The sequence below is a fragment of the Pristiophorus japonicus genome, chromosome 22 (genome assembly GCF_044704955.1).
Source record: "Pristiophorus japonicus isolate sPriJap1 chromosome 22, sPriJap1.hap1, whole genome shotgun sequence".
Lineage (NCBI taxonomy): Eukaryota > Metazoa > Chordata > Chondrichthyes > Pristiophoridae > Pristiophorus > Pristiophorus japonicus.
In genome coordinates this window covers 17,879,861-17,894,727 of record NC_091998.1, presented here as the reverse complement: position 1 = coordinate 17,894,727, position 14,867 = coordinate 17,879,861, and the positions used below count along the sequence as shown (strand labels likewise).

Below are 14,867 nucleotides of genomic sequence, written 5' to 3'. Positions count from 1 at the left end.
GCGTGTCGTAATTGAGGTCGCGCTGCTGGCGGAAGAAATACGTCGCCAGAGCACACCACCTAGGAGGGGGCTCGACGTAAAGGTATCTCTGCAGGATCTGAAGACGGAAAGTCGCGAGCTTGGCGCTGACGCACACCAACGACTGACCGCCCTCCTCAAGCGGGAGACTCAAGACCGCGGCAGAGACCCAGTGCTTCCTGTTGTTCCAGAAGAAGTCCACCAGCTTCTTCTGTATCTTGGCGACAAACGCAGGGGGAGGGGTCAAAGTGACCAGCCGGTACCACAACATTGCGGCCACCAGCTGGTTTATGACTAGCGCTCGACCCCTGTAGGACAGCACTCGGAGCAGTCCTGTCCAGCGCCCTAGGCGAGCGGCGACCTTGGCCTCCACCTCCTGCCAGTTCGCCGGCCAGGCTCCCTCGTCGGGGCTAAGGTAGACTCCCAGATAGAGGAGATGGGTCGTGCTCCAGGAAAAAGGCCTGAGCTCCTCCGGCAGGGAGTCCACCTGCCACTGACCCACCAGGAGTCCGGAACATTTCTCCCAGTTGATTCTGGCGGAGGATGTGGCCGAGTAAATCTCCTGGCACTCACGCATCCTCCGCAGGTCAGCGGGATCCTCTACCGCGAGGAGCACGTTATCGGCGTAAGCCGAGAGGACGACCTCCACGCCCGGCCCTTGCAGAGCCAGTCCCGTCAACCTCATCCGCAGGAGGCGCAGGAAAGGCTCCACGCAGATGGCATATAACTGGCCGGACATGGGGCATCCCTGGCGCACCACTCTCCTAAAGCGAAGGGGCGCCGTCAAGGACCCGTTAACCTTAATCAGACACTCCGCGGCGGCGTACAAAAGTCGGATCCGGGCGACGAAATGCGTCCCGAACCCGAAAGCGCGCAGAGTTCCGAGCAGATAGTCGTGATCCACCCTGTCGAGCGCCTTCTCTTGGTCGAGAGATAGGAAGACGACCGATAGACCAGCCTCCTGGGAATGATGGATGAGGTCCCGGACCAGATGGATGTTGTCGTGGATTGTCCGGCCCGGGACCGTGTAGGACTGGTCGGGGTGGATCATGTGGTCCAGCACGGCACCAAGGCGAGCAGACATCGCCCTGGCGAAGATTTTGTAGTCCGTGCTGAGGAGGGAGACCGGGCGCCAGTTCTTAAGGAGGCGGAGATCGCCCTTCTTAGGCAGCAGGACGATGACTGCCCTGCGCCAAGAGAGGGGCATCTTCCCGGTCGCCAGACTTTCCCCCAGGACCCGCGCGTAGTCGCTCCCCAGGACGTTCCAGAACGCCCTGTGGAACTCCACGGTCAGCCCGTCCAGCCCCAGGGTTTTTCCCCTCGAGAGCCGGTCGAGGGCACCGGTCAGCTCCGCCAGGCTTAGCGGAGCTTCCAAATTTTCACCGCCCCCCGGGCTGACTTTCGGCAGGTCCTCCCACAAAACTCTACGCGCTTCCTCGCTGGACGGATCCGGAGAGAACAGAGCCCCATAATATTCACGGGCCCTGTTGTTGACGCCCTCCGGATCCGAGACGAGAGAGCCGTCGTCGGCCAGCAGCGTCAAGAGCTGCTTACGGACACTCTGTCTTTTTTCCAGCGAGTAGAAGAAGGGGGAGCCGCGGTCCAGATCCCACAGGAACCGGATCCGCGACCTCACGAACGCGCCTCGGGACCCGACGAGCTGCAGGTCCTTCAGCGCGGCCTTCTTCGCTTCGTACACCGTCCGCAGGGCCTGGTCCCCAACGACTTGACCGAGACGGGACTCCAGGTCGAGCACCTCTTTTTCTAGGCGCCCGACCCTGGCCGCCCGCCTCTTGGTCGACCCCCTCGCGTACTCTTGACAGAAGACGCGGACGTGAGCCTTGCCCACGTCCCACCATAGCCTCAAGGAGGGGAAGCCCCCCTGCTTCCTTCTCCAGTCGGCCCAGAAACGACGGAACGAGTCCTGGAACCGCACGTCCTCCAGCAGCCGGTTGTTAAAGTGCCAGTACGCGGACCCCGTCCTCGCGCGGAGCGAAGCGAGCTCCGCCCACACCAGGTGGCGGTCCGAACACGGCACCGGCCGCATGGAAACGTACGCCCGAGACACGTAAAGGCGGTCGACTCTGGACCATCCTACACCAGGCCTCACCCAAGTAAAGGCGCTGGAGTCGGGGTGGAGATTTCGCCAGACATCCACCAAGTCGAAGGACCCGACCAGGTCCCTCAACTTCTCCATCGCCGTCATGCACTGCGGGGCACCGGAGCGGTCCCTTGCCTCGAGGGTGCAGTTAAAATCCCCCCCCGAGGACAATGCAGTCGCCGACGTCGACGGAGCGAAGAAGAGCGGACACCTCTTCGAAGAAGCGCGTTTGCTGCGGGCCGGGCTGAGGGGCGTACACGTTCACGAGATGGAGCGGCACGTCCCCGAGGCGAACCGTTACGTGCAGCAAGCGGCCTGGCACGGGCTCCTCGACCCCCAAGATCTCCGGCTGAAAATGCGGGCCCAGCAAGATGGCCACCCCACTAGAAGTGGCGGTGAGGTGGCTCATGTGGACCTCTCCTTGCCATTCCAGGAGCCACGTGGCTTCGTCTCCCGTAACGGTGTGGGTTTCTTGCAGGAAGCACACCGCATATTTCCCCTCCCGCAGGAGCGAAAAATTGTCAAATCTACGGCGTGCCCCTCTGCCGCCGTTGATGTTGACGCTGGCTATGGTTATCTTCATGGCAAAAGCATAGTGCAACCTCTACCTTAACCTATTGTGGGGGAGGGAGCGGAGTCTTTTGTTGAACTCCACTCCCTCCGCAGCCCAGCGAGGAGTCCCTCGAGCTCGCGCTGCTCAAGGTGTTGCGCCTTTGTCAAGGGCCCGCCCGCGGCCAAGGTTTTAGCGGCGGCGCGGACGGACCCCTTGATTAGCTCTGGCTCGGACCATTTTTCCAGGGCCAGTTGGGCTCGGTTGCAGCGACCCCGGCTCTGGGCCAAAAAGTCCCGGAGTTCCTTTGCAGGAATGAGGAGGGTCTCAGCGGCAGCCGCGAGCAGATCCACCGCCTCGCTGGCGGTGGTCTCTAGTTCTTCTCCCGCGTCCCCCACCGAGTCCCCGTCCTCCTCCGGGAGGTGGCCGCCAGCAGTCGGCCCATCGACCGCACAAGGTACGGCAAATGACCCGGCCGCTCCAACCGGCCCTGGCTCTGCCCCGATCCCACCCCCAGGATCGTCGGCAGAGGAGTCCCCACTGGGCTCTTTTAAAAATGGTGCTGGGTCGGGAAACGACAGCGGAAGGGGTTCCCCCTCCGCCCCAAGAACCGGAGAACAAGGAGAGACCCGGCCATAGGAAATCCCCAGGCCCTCCAAGTGCCCCAGCTCCAAAGTAGGGGGCGAGGGTGGGTGTTCCTCCCCCTCCCCGCTGCCAACCTCCGGCCCAGCATGTACAGTGTCGTTATAATTATTAATTCCAGTTTCTGCCGGGTCGAGCGAGTCCCGGGGGAAGTTGATTAATAGCTGGGCGGGCTCAGGTTCGGCCTTTTCGGCCCCGCCCGCCTCAGTCCCCGGGACGCCCGGCCCGGCGGCAATGCATTCCTCCGCGGGCCCCACACCCCCCACAGCAGGCAGATCCTCCACGCCATCCCCGGGAGGCAGAGGCTGGGCAGCCTCGACTGTCTCACCCTCCCCGGGGACAGACTCCTCTCGCCTACAGCGCAGCTTGGGGGCGCTGGTGGGGGACGCGGGACACGCGGCGGGCACCGACTCCTCCGCGGAGGGATGTTGTTCCCCCTCCGCCTCATCGGAGCGGCGCCTCCTTTTGTTCCTGGGGGTGCACGGAGGCAGGGAGACCTCCATGTCTGCCGAGGCCTCCCGCTCCACCCCCCCCCTTTTCCTTTTCTTGCTCGCGCCCGAGCCCCTCTGCGTTATTGGTCAAGGGCTCGGGCACCCCGCGCTCGCCAGTGACTGGGTTGGGCTGAGCGCAGTGTTCAAGCTGTCTGGCGCACCGAGGGGACCCGCCTCGAGATGTTTCGCTCTCTCCCGCGCCTTCCTTCCGATCGGACGCTCTCCCTCCCCCCCGCCAGAGGCCGTGAAAGCAACGGCCCCCGGCGATGCCCGCGCACCTAAGGCTCCCGGCACACGGACGCAACTAGGGGGAGGGGTGGCAGCGGCGCCAGCCTTGGCCGCCTTCGGTGGTTTGGCGGCCTTGGAGGCGGGGCAGTTCTTGCGAACGTGCCCCACCTCCCTACAGGCATGGCACCGCACGCCGTCCGACGTCCAGAAGACGCGGTAGGCAGTCCCCTCGTGCACCACATTAAATGATCCCTCCGTCGTCTCCTCCCGCGCCAGCCGGACAAAGAGCTGGCGGCGGAAGGAGAACACGTGGCGCAGGCTGTTCTCCCTGAGGCCGAGCGGTATGGGGTTGATCCCCGACCTTACCTCCCCCAGTTGGTGTAGGTGAGGGAGGAGGAGCTCAGCGGGAACAAAAGGCGGGACGTTTGAAACGATGACCCTCAGCGCGGTGGCCTCGAGAGGGTCCACCGGCAGGAACGTCCCGCCCACCGTGAGCCCCTTTTCGAGGGCCAGGGACACCACCCGCTCCGACCCCAGGAAGAACACGGCCTTCCTAGACATCTTGGAGGCCGCGACAATGGCCGAGGGGCCGACTACCCCAGCCATCGCCCGCACGCACTCCTCAATGCTCATTGTGGGGTGAGTGTAGCTCTTGACCCCGTGTTTCTTAGTTATGAGTCTGAATGGTGGCAGGGCAGCAGGTGGCGCAGGAGGTGCCGTGGATGTGGACCCCGCCTGCGCATATGTCCTAGCTGGCCCTGCCACCTGCGTGGATGGGGTCACCATCACGGGGTCCCTGTAAGGGCCACACCCACCCCAAAGTCACAGGCCTTAATGGTCTTTATTGGCCTCGTTTGTGTTTTGAGCAGAGGAAGTTCTGAAAGAGGCACACCTCTCCCCTAGTTAACGATTGGGGAGGGGCCTTGTTCCCTCTGCTCAGTGTCTTAATTGTTTTGTTTTTTTTTTAAATTAGGAGGAAGGGCTCTCAGAGAGAGAGGGGAGAGACAGAGAGAGAGAGATAGAGAAAAGGGGGTGTGGGAAAGAGGGAGGCTGCGAGGGCAGGTCTCCTCTCACAGCAATGGGTGGGTGCACTCCCCAGATGGCAAAAAAACAAACAAAAAAACAAAGCACAGTCTTTGGGGTGGTCTTCGGGTGGGGGGAGAAGATGTCTTCACCTGGGGCAGCTAGAGCCACCCAGGCACACACTCCCAACGATGTTCAATAGGTGATTAAATATTCTTCAGCTAGGTAGCTCCAGCTATCCCAGACTAGGCAATGGGGGAGGGGTGTTTCAATTGTGTGTGGGGCCTAGCTATAGGCAAGACCCCCACACACACTTCCACACACACACACCCCCCGTGATGTTCCGGCCCTCAGTGGTCTTCTTTCCTCCCCCACTGATACAACAAAGACTATTGGGGAATGCACCAAAACACACCCACCTGTCGAAGATGTAGAAATGACTCTCCCTCCTTCCACACTGGATGGTGTTTCCTCAGGTTGTTCTTTCCCCCTCTCTCCAACTCTCTGTAGTTGTAATAAATGATAATTGTTCAGCTCTCCACCTCTCCCTCCGGATGTTGTATTGTAGCAAGCTATTCCTATTCCTGGGCTTGTCTCAGGGCTCACTCCAGGCCTTCCAAGGCAGGAGCAAAGTTGGTAGCTCCTTCTCTCTCAACAGCAGAGCTCCTACTGATTAGGCCACTGCTCCACAATTGGCCCTTGTGCATGAAACTCTTTTGGAGTTTACCTGTAAAACATAAACATTAATCGGTGCCACCCGACCTGGATGACACACCAGATATTTACAAGGCCCATTTTTTTCCTTTTTTGTGTTTTTTTTTGTGTTTTTCTTTTTTTTTTGTGGTTTTCTTTTGGGCACTAAAATCAAATTTTTTTTCCTCCAGTGCCCCCTATAAAAGGGGAGGGGGACACTAAAAGCACCGGCAATTAAAACAAATGAAACTTTAAAACATAAAATCAAATTAAAATTTGGTTGCCGGGCGTGATGATGCACTCCAGTCCCTCCGGTGCCCACCTCTCGCGGAAGGCCGCGAGCGTACTGGTGGACACCGCGTGCTCCATCTCCAAGGACACCCTGGACCGGATGTAAGAGCGGAAGAGAGGCAGGCAGTCAGGTTGAACGACCCCCTCGATCGCCCGCTGCCTGCACCGGCTGATGGCACCCTTGGCCGTACCCAGGAGCAGTCCTACGAGGAGGCCCTCGGACCTACCCGCTCCCCTCCGCACAGGGTTCCCAAAGATCAGGAGAGTGGGACTGAAGTGCAGCCAGAATTTCAGGAGCAGCCCCTTTAAATAATGAAACAGGGGCTGCAACCTCGTGCACTCAATAAAAACATGGAACACGGACTCCTCCAGACCGCAGAAATTGCAGGCGGCCTGGGAGTCCGTGAACCGGCTTAAAAATTTGTTGCACGGCATTGCTCCGTGCACCACCCTCCAGGCCAAGTCCCCGATGAATAGTGGGAGGACTCCCGCATAGAGTGCCCTCCATCGGGGACCCCCGCCTCCTCCGGACGGCAAGATGGTACGCCATGGCGTGTCCGGACGGCCGGCAAGGATGGCAAAGTTGAGAGTGTGCAGGAGCAGCCCGTACAGGAAACCCCTCCGCGCGGAACTGAAAGGCACGGAGGGGATTTCCCCGAGGCAGCTCAAGTTGTGAGGCGCCGGCCCCCGAGGGAGGTTCCGGGGTTTGGCGCCAATGAGGAATTCCGTCCGGACGGGGGTCAGTTCGGACGGGATCTCCCCACGTGCTTGAGCCTCCTCGATGCACCTAACAGAGTCAGGGCCCAAAGCTGTTTTTAGCGACTCGATGGCTTCGGCCGCGCGGCGGACGTCTGCTGAATTTAGGCGCCGCGCCCCTTGTGCATGAAACTCCAAAAAAGGTTAATTTGCAGGTGCAGCAGGTAATCAGGAAGGCAAATGGAATGTTGGCCTTCATTGCGAAAGGGATGGAGTACAAAAGCAGGGAGGTGTTGCTGCAACTGTATAAGGTATTGGTAAGGCCGCACCTGGAGTACTGCGTGCAGTTTTGGTCACCTTACTTAAGGAAGGATATACTAGCTTTGGAAGGGGTACAGAGACGATTCACTAGGCTGATTCGAGAAATGAGGGGGTTAACTTATGATGAAAGATTGAGTAGACTGGGTCTTTACTCCTTGGAGTTCAGAAGGATGAGGGGTGATCTTATAGAAACATTTAAAATCATGAAAGGGATAGATAAGATAGAGGCAGAGAGGTTGTTTCCATTGGTGGGGGAGACTAGAACTAGGGGGCACAGCCTCAAAATACGGAGGAGCCAATTTAAAACCGAGTTGAGAAAGAATTTCTTCTCCCAGAGGGTTGTGAATCTGTGGAATTCTCTGCCCAAGGAAGCAGTTGAGGCTGGCTCATTGAATGTTTTCAAGTCAAAGATAGATTTTTAAGCAATAAGGGAATTAAGGGTTACGGGGAGAGGGCGGGTAAGTGGAGCTGAGTCCACGACCAGATCAGCCATGATCTTATTGAATGGCGGAGCAGGCTCGAGGGGCTAGATGGCCTACTCCTGTTCCTAATTCTTATGTTCTTTTGTTCTTATGAGCTGTTAGGGAGGGAGTTCCAGGATTTTGACTCAGCGATGATGAAGGAACGGCGATATATTTCCAAATCAGGATGGTATGTGACTTGGAGGGGAACTTGCAGGGGATGGTGCTCCCATGCGCCTGCTGCCCTTGTCCTCCTCGGTACTCATATGCCACTTTGAAAGATTATGAAAAAATAATGTTAGTTTCTAACAGATGCAGAATCATAAATAACAAAATGTCTCAAAATTGTGGGTCCAGAATGTTCTAAAGACATTCAAATTGTGGAAGTTGGGTCAGAAATGCTGGGCCCAGAATGTTTTTTTTTAAATCAGTGCCTCCAACTTTGTTGGGAGGAGGAGGAGGAGGTGGTGGTGTAATATTTGTCGGCAGGACACTAAATAGAGTGTAGCGCCCTCCCTTTCAGAGGCGGCGAGCACTTTGACCCGGAAGGGAAGGTGGAGGACAGGAAGGGGTGTGAGTGGAGCAGAAGCTGTTGGTGTGGCGGTGGCGACAGGGCAGGGCAGGCGGTGAGTATGGGCGCTGGGCTCGGGCGGAGGAGGCTGAGGCTGAGCCGGCGCCGGCGGTCCGAGGCCCGAGGCCCGGGCAGCGCTGACCCTCACCCTGGGCTCTCCCAGTCAGTCAGTCAATCAGGGAGGGAGGCCGGGCCGGGCCGGGCTCGCCCCGGGGGCCGCCTCACTCCCAGTGCCGCCCATTGCGGGTCCAGCGTGCAGCTTCAAACATAAAATACCATTCTTTTTAAAAACATTTTTCAGCCACACTTGCTGCATTGTGTCCCTCCGAATAGATGCAATTTTTTTTCAATTGGCTTGCAAAAGAAAGACTTGCATTTATATAGCGCTTTTCACGACCTCAGAATGCTTTACAGCCAATGGGAGTATTTTTGGACTGTTGTACTGCAGGAAAAATGTGAATTTATGTTTAAATGTGTTCTGTTTCTATCCAAATTGTTTAAATCCCCCATAATGGTAATTTCCTGCCTTTATCTCTCGGTTTAACTTTTTTTAAACTATTTTCTTCGCGCCTCTAGTTTAATCCCGACACAACCCCCCGCCCGAGCTCCGTGGCTCATATCCTGCACAGTCAGCGCCCTGGTTTTTGCTGACCGTTACACTTAAGCGTGTCGACTTCCGAATCATTATCTCTACTTTTAAACTCCTTCAAGGCTTTATCACCATCCGGTCCTTGCAGTTGCCTCCAGTCTTGTGTTTGTGTGCCTTCTCTGTTATTTTTGAGTATGATGTGATCTGTTTCCTCCTGAGAATTCACTTGCTCAGCCCTTTTTTGCCTTTTCTAACCCTCTCCCACTTCCTGAGACCTCTTTCCATGCTTCAGTCACCTCCACTGCTCGGATTGTAAATGCAAGTTTACCAGCTGTTCAAAAAGTTTTCAGTTTTTCTTGGCACGGAGTGGGGAAAACTTCAAGGATGTTTTGCTATGTTGCTAATTGCAAAGAGATAATCTGCCACTTGAGGAATTTGAACAAGTTTAAAAATTCCAGATGCTAGTAAACAGGAAATGCAGAAATATAACACAAAAAGTTTCCTGATGAGATTGCTGGAAGAGCTCCAGATGGGATTCAGAGAGATAATAGTGGATTCTTGTTAGGCAAGTTAATAATCTGTGTCCATTTGAGATTCCCTTCCATGTGTTGCTCACTTTGCAGAAGAATTTTCTGAACAGTCCTAAATTGACCTTTTACCAGTTAAAACCTGTGCCTCATTGCCCTACCCTTGCAATTTAATTTAAAGTAATTTTCCTGTTCACTATTTACAATCTTGTATACCTCTATAAAATCTCGGTCATCTGCGTTCAAGGGTGAAAAGCACAAATTTTCTTATAGCTGAGACCCCTTAAGATTAGTGCTCTCAAGTGTCCTTTCTTCAAGACATAAATGTTTCAGTGACCTGAACTGCACACAGTGCTTGTGCTGTGGTCTGGACCAGAGCAGTGCACGGCGTGATCAAATTTCATCTGACTTGTACTGCACTGTTTTGATTGTATAATTTGGTGGATGTAAAAGATCCCAAGGCACTGTTTCCAAGAAGAGCAGGGGAGTTAACCCCGGCCAATATTTATACCTCGACCAACATAACCCCTCAAAAATGATCTAGCCATTTTCACATTGCTTTTTGTGAGACGTTGCTGTGTGCAAATTGGCTGCTGTGTTTACTACATTACAGCAGTGACTGTACTTCAAAAGTATTAGTTGTAAACACTTTGGGACATTGAGGTGGTGAAAGGTGTGATATATAACAATGTATTTTTTTCTTTTAACATTCTATTGGCTTTAATTATTGCTCTGCACTCTGACATTTTGCGCTCAGTCTATGAAGACCTGTAGGTCTTTCAACCATTCATGGAGTATGTGTGTTCTCCAGTTTTCCTCCTTGTGTGCAGTACTTCACATATATCTATAACATTTAATCTGTCTTTGTTCTGTCTGCTTAGCTATTTTATTTAGCTCACTCTGTAATTTGAACTGCTATTTCCTAGTCCACTAACTCTCTTGGCTCAGTATCACCTGCAAATTTGTCTAATTTGCATTGGGTATCCAATTTCAAGTCATTGGTCTAAATTAGAAACTGTAGTCGGCTGCAACAAACTGGGAGGCTGGTAACGATCGAAATAGTTAATTGGGCTAAATTGGGGGGTGGGGATGCAGAGGGAGTGGGATAAGGTTGTCAGGTTTAATGGTGTAAGAACTGATATCTGGCTCATTGACTGTACTCTCTCAGAATCCAATATGGTAAATCTCCAGCTAATATAACCAGATAGGGAAGTTAAGATTCTTTAGTGAGTTTTATCAACTGCCAATGTGTGATGGCACCCCAGATAGTGACAGTTTGAAGATCAACAATCCAACCTCTGCAAACAGATGGTACTTAGTCTGGAGGGCATTTCAAAGAAGATAAATATGTTTTTAACTTTGAGTCATGTCAATTGTTGACACATGCCTTTCCTGCATTCACTGGTCCCCAGAGGAAAATGGTTTGTGAACTTTGTAGCCCTTTTTTAATGGGCTGAAGGAGAGAGGAATCGAAGAACAACAAGTATTTATATAGCGCTTTTAATATAGTGAAACAGTACAAATGGAGGAGATTGGTTTAGTGTCACTGTCCTGAGAGCAGGATTAAAAGCAAACGCCATAGAATTATATATGCATATATTTATATCATTCAAAATAAACTGTTTGAACTCGATTCATGTTGGAATACAGAAACATGGCCAGCCCAGGATTATGGGATGGAGGGTCATAGAATTTCCAAACACTCCCGTACACGTTGAGAAGGCTGAAGTGGGAATGACTGAGCTCTGGTTCAGGAACCCATTAGAGAAAGCTGCCTCTGATATTTGGTTCTCGACACTTTCAGATCATAGCTGTCATTGAGTTGCTTGGCGACAGTAAAGCTTGATTAATCTAACATCTGCAAGAGGGACAAAGCAAATAAAAATACTTGAGGGGTTGGATAGAATTCGGGCCGTTGTGCCTCCCGTTAGCGCTGCCGGGGGCGCGAACGACTTTTCGCCCAGGTGCGGCGCTGTTACCGACTCCCCGCAAAATTCCTCGAGTTTAGCGGCAAAGCTAACCGTTAGCGTCCCGCTCACGCCCCAGGCTGCTGTGCCGGCGATGACCTGTTTTCGCCTGGAGCCCGTTTTCGCTTCTGTGCCAGGCTGCTGCCAAGGCACCCTGCTCCCTCGTAGTCCAACGGTGGCCCCTTCTCCCGAATAGAGTCCGCAGTGTGCCCTCCATTTTAATGGAAGGGGAGGACCCTGTATTCCCGCCACCGCTACGCACCTCTCCACATAGTGCTAGAAAATTCGCGATGGTTAGTGACTCAGTCCCACCACCAAGTGGAAGGGCAGCTCAAAATTTTGCGTCCATATTGAAACATAGAAAATAGGTGCAGGAGTAGGCCATTCGGCCCTTTTGAGCCTCCACCGCCATTCAATGAGTTCGTGGCTGAACATGCAACTTCAGGACCCCATTCCTGCTTTCGCGCCATACCCCTTGATTCACCTAGTAGTAAGGACTTCATCTAACTCCTTTTTGAATATATTTAGTGAATTGGCCTCAACAACTTCCTTTGGTAGAGAATTCCACAGGTTCACCACTCTGGGTGAAGAAATTTCTCCTCATCTTGGTCCTAAATGCCTTACCCCTTAACCTGAGACTGTGACCCCTGGTTCTGGACTTCCCCAACATTGGGAACATTCTTCCTGCATCTAACCTGTCTAAACCCGTCAGAATTTTAAACGTTTCTTTCAGATCCCTTCTCATTCTTCTGCACTCCAGTGAATACAAGCCCAGTTGATCCAGTCTTTCTTGATAGGTCAGTCCCGCCATCCCGGGAATCAGTCTGGTGAACCTTCGCTGCACTCCCTCAATAGCAAGAATGTCCTTCCTCAAGTTAGGAGACCAAAACTGTACACAATACTCCAGGTGTGGCCTCACCAAGGCCCTATACAACTGTAGTAACACCTCCCAGCCCCGTACTCAAATCCCCTCGCTATGAAGGCCAACATGCCATTTGCTTTTTTAACCGCCTGCTGTACCTGCATGCCAACCTTCAATGACTGATGTACCATGACACCCAGGTCTCGTTGCACCTCCCCTTTTCCTAATCTGTCACCATTCAGATAATAGTCTGTCTCTCTGTTTTTACAACCAAAGTGGATAACCTCACATTTATCCACATTATACTTCATCTGCTATGCATTTGCCCACTCACCTAACCTATCCAAGTCATTTTGCAGCCTCATAGCATCCTCCTCGCAGCTCGCACTGCCACCCAACTTAGTGTCATCCGCAAATTTGGAGTTACTACATTTAATCCCCTCGTCTAAATCATTTAATGTACAGTGTAAACAGCTGGGGCCCCAGCACAGAACCTTGCGGTACCCCACTAGTCACTGCCTGCCATTCTGAAAAGTACCCATTTACTCCTGCTCTTTGCTTCCTGTCTGCCAACCAGTTCTCAATCCACGCCAGCACACTATCCCCAATCCCATGTGCTTTAACTTCCCCTCGGGGGTGGTCGGCCCAATTTAGCTGGCGGGCTGGGACTTCGTGCCTGGTGCAGGAAGTCCCACCTCGCAGCTGTTAACCGTCCCAAACCGGGGCAGTACACAAGTTCGCGCTCTTTGTTTCTAGAGCATAGAGTGAGTGTGCAACCATTGGATGGAGTACAAGAAGATGGTATCATGTCAAAAAACTTTCAATTCTATAATAGTCAAGGGAAGGCATTAAAACCCGAAAGCTAAGTTGAAATTGTGCATGAAGATGTAGTAAACATGCTTACGGGCTACTTCTGGGGTGGGTTTACACAGCAGCTTTGGTGTTGCTGCTGTAATGGTGTGAAACAGTGATTGATCCAGAATCACTTCAAATCGTACTCGAAGTATGGAAGTGAAAGCCCAGCATTGTGTAAATGTCAATGTTTTTTCTCTGAGCTTGACCAATGTGTGCAGCATTCATTTTGTTTGGCTCTTGTGTAATTTTTAACTAGTTAGCAGCTTTTTGCTGCTTTGTGAATTATAGCAATTCAACTATTCTCAGGTTTATATTTAATGCAAAATAGGAGACTCTTGTTTAGATTATAACACATGCTTTTAATACAGGTATATTGGGTATAGTGAGAACACCACCGCAGGTCGGGGCTATAAATAGAGCTGGAGCGCTGGGCCCTGGAACAGCGTGGGCGCAAGTGCGGCCAATGAGGGTACGGGGCCAAGAGGCGAGGGTTTAGGGGCAGCACGGGCCAGCCCACACTGCGATATGTGTGCACACTAGGTCCGTGCAGCAGAGCAGGTCTCCAGTCGTCCTGATTAATCCTTGCCACTGGACCAAGACCTAGCTCTGTCGTGCCCGTGTGGTGGCTGGTGTGCAACGGTCATCATACGTTAAAAAATCCACGCACAGGCATCTTCCACCCTTCAACATGTAGTTCGGGATCTGAAATATTAGTTCCTTCATTAAAACACTTGTGAACTCATCCCTTTTTGGCGTGGAAGCAAGTCATCCTCGTTTTGAGGGACTGCCGATGATGATGACTGATGACAATTAGAGTTCAGGACTGGAATGTCGGGTCCTTCATTGAAACATCTGTGAGCTCTTGTGAAAGCAAGTCATCCTCATTCGAGGGCGTGCCTATGATGATGATTGAGTAAAAACAACAGAGATTTGTCAAGTAAATTACATTTAGTTACAAAAAGTAATACTTAACAAATTATAGTCACCGCCTGTTCCCGATAGACCGTGGTGCTGACCCCTTCTCTCCTGTTGTCTTGATTCGCACTGCCTTCCTGTTAGAAGAGCTGTTACTTTATACCCTTTTCCTCCCATTCAAATGCTGTGGAAAAACTGCAGCTGTTTCAGCCTTACAATAGATCATATTGGGCCCAAGTTTCCACACGCGCCTAGAACGGCGCAGTCCCGACCTGGACGCCCGTTTTTCGCGCCACAAAGTGCGCCTAAAAAAAAATCCTCGGTATTCTCCACCTACCTGCAGGTCCTCTGGCCCTCGGCGCAGCCAGCACGAGCTGTGGGGGGGCGGAGCCAGGTCCCTGCGCTGAAAACAGTGCCGGGACCTCTGCACATGCACGCTACAGTGGGCACGCAAGTGCAGTTGCTCCAGGCGCCGAACTGTGTGGGAGGGGCCCGAAGCACGCAGCCCCGAGCCCTGGCTGAATGGCCTCACTGGGGCTGCGTGAATAAGGCTCCTCCCACGGCCAGCTCCTGCTCCCCCCCCCCCCCCCGCCCGGACCCGACACCCGCGCCCCCCCCACCCCCTGCCTCCGGACCAGACCAGACCCGACACCCGCTCCCCGCCCCCCCCCCCGCCTCCGGACCAAACCCGACACCCGCTCCCCTCCCCCCCACCCCCTGCCTCCAGACCAGACCCGATACCCGCTCCCCCCTGCCTCCGGACCAGACCCGTCACCCGCTCCGCTCCCCCCCCCCCCCCCCCCACATCCTGCCTCCGGACCAGACCCGACCCGCGCTCCTGAACCCGCCCCCCCGACTGGACCCGACCCGACCCCCCCTCCACTGGACCCGACCCGACTCCCGCTCCCGGACTGGATCCGACCTGACCTCCCCCCCTCCCTCTCTCTCTCCCCCCCTCTCTCTCTCTCTCTCTCTTTCCCCCCCCCCTCCCTCTCTCTCTCTTCCCCCCCCCTCCCTCTCTCTCTCTTCCCCCCCCCCCTCCCTCTCTCTCTCCCCCCCCCCCTCC

At 54.0% G+C, this 14,867-nt stretch overlaps 1 protein-coding gene across 2 annotated transcripts in view; it reads left to right on the top strand.

The window, feature by feature from the left end:
* LOC139234881 (erlin-1-like) overlaps positions 1-14,867 on the top strand; it is an 843,171-nt gene that overhangs the window by 801,039 nt on the left and 27,265 nt on the right. The window contains exon 1 of one of the 2 annotated variants that reach the window (XM_070865711.1): positions 8,051-8,141. The exons of the other annotated variant lie outside the window; for it this stretch is intronic. The gene's annotated coding sequence lies outside the window, so the exon portion shown is untranslated. Of the gene's footprint in view, positions 1-8,050; positions 8,142-14,867 lie in introns of those variants that run through there. 2 annotated transcript variants of the gene reach the window in all.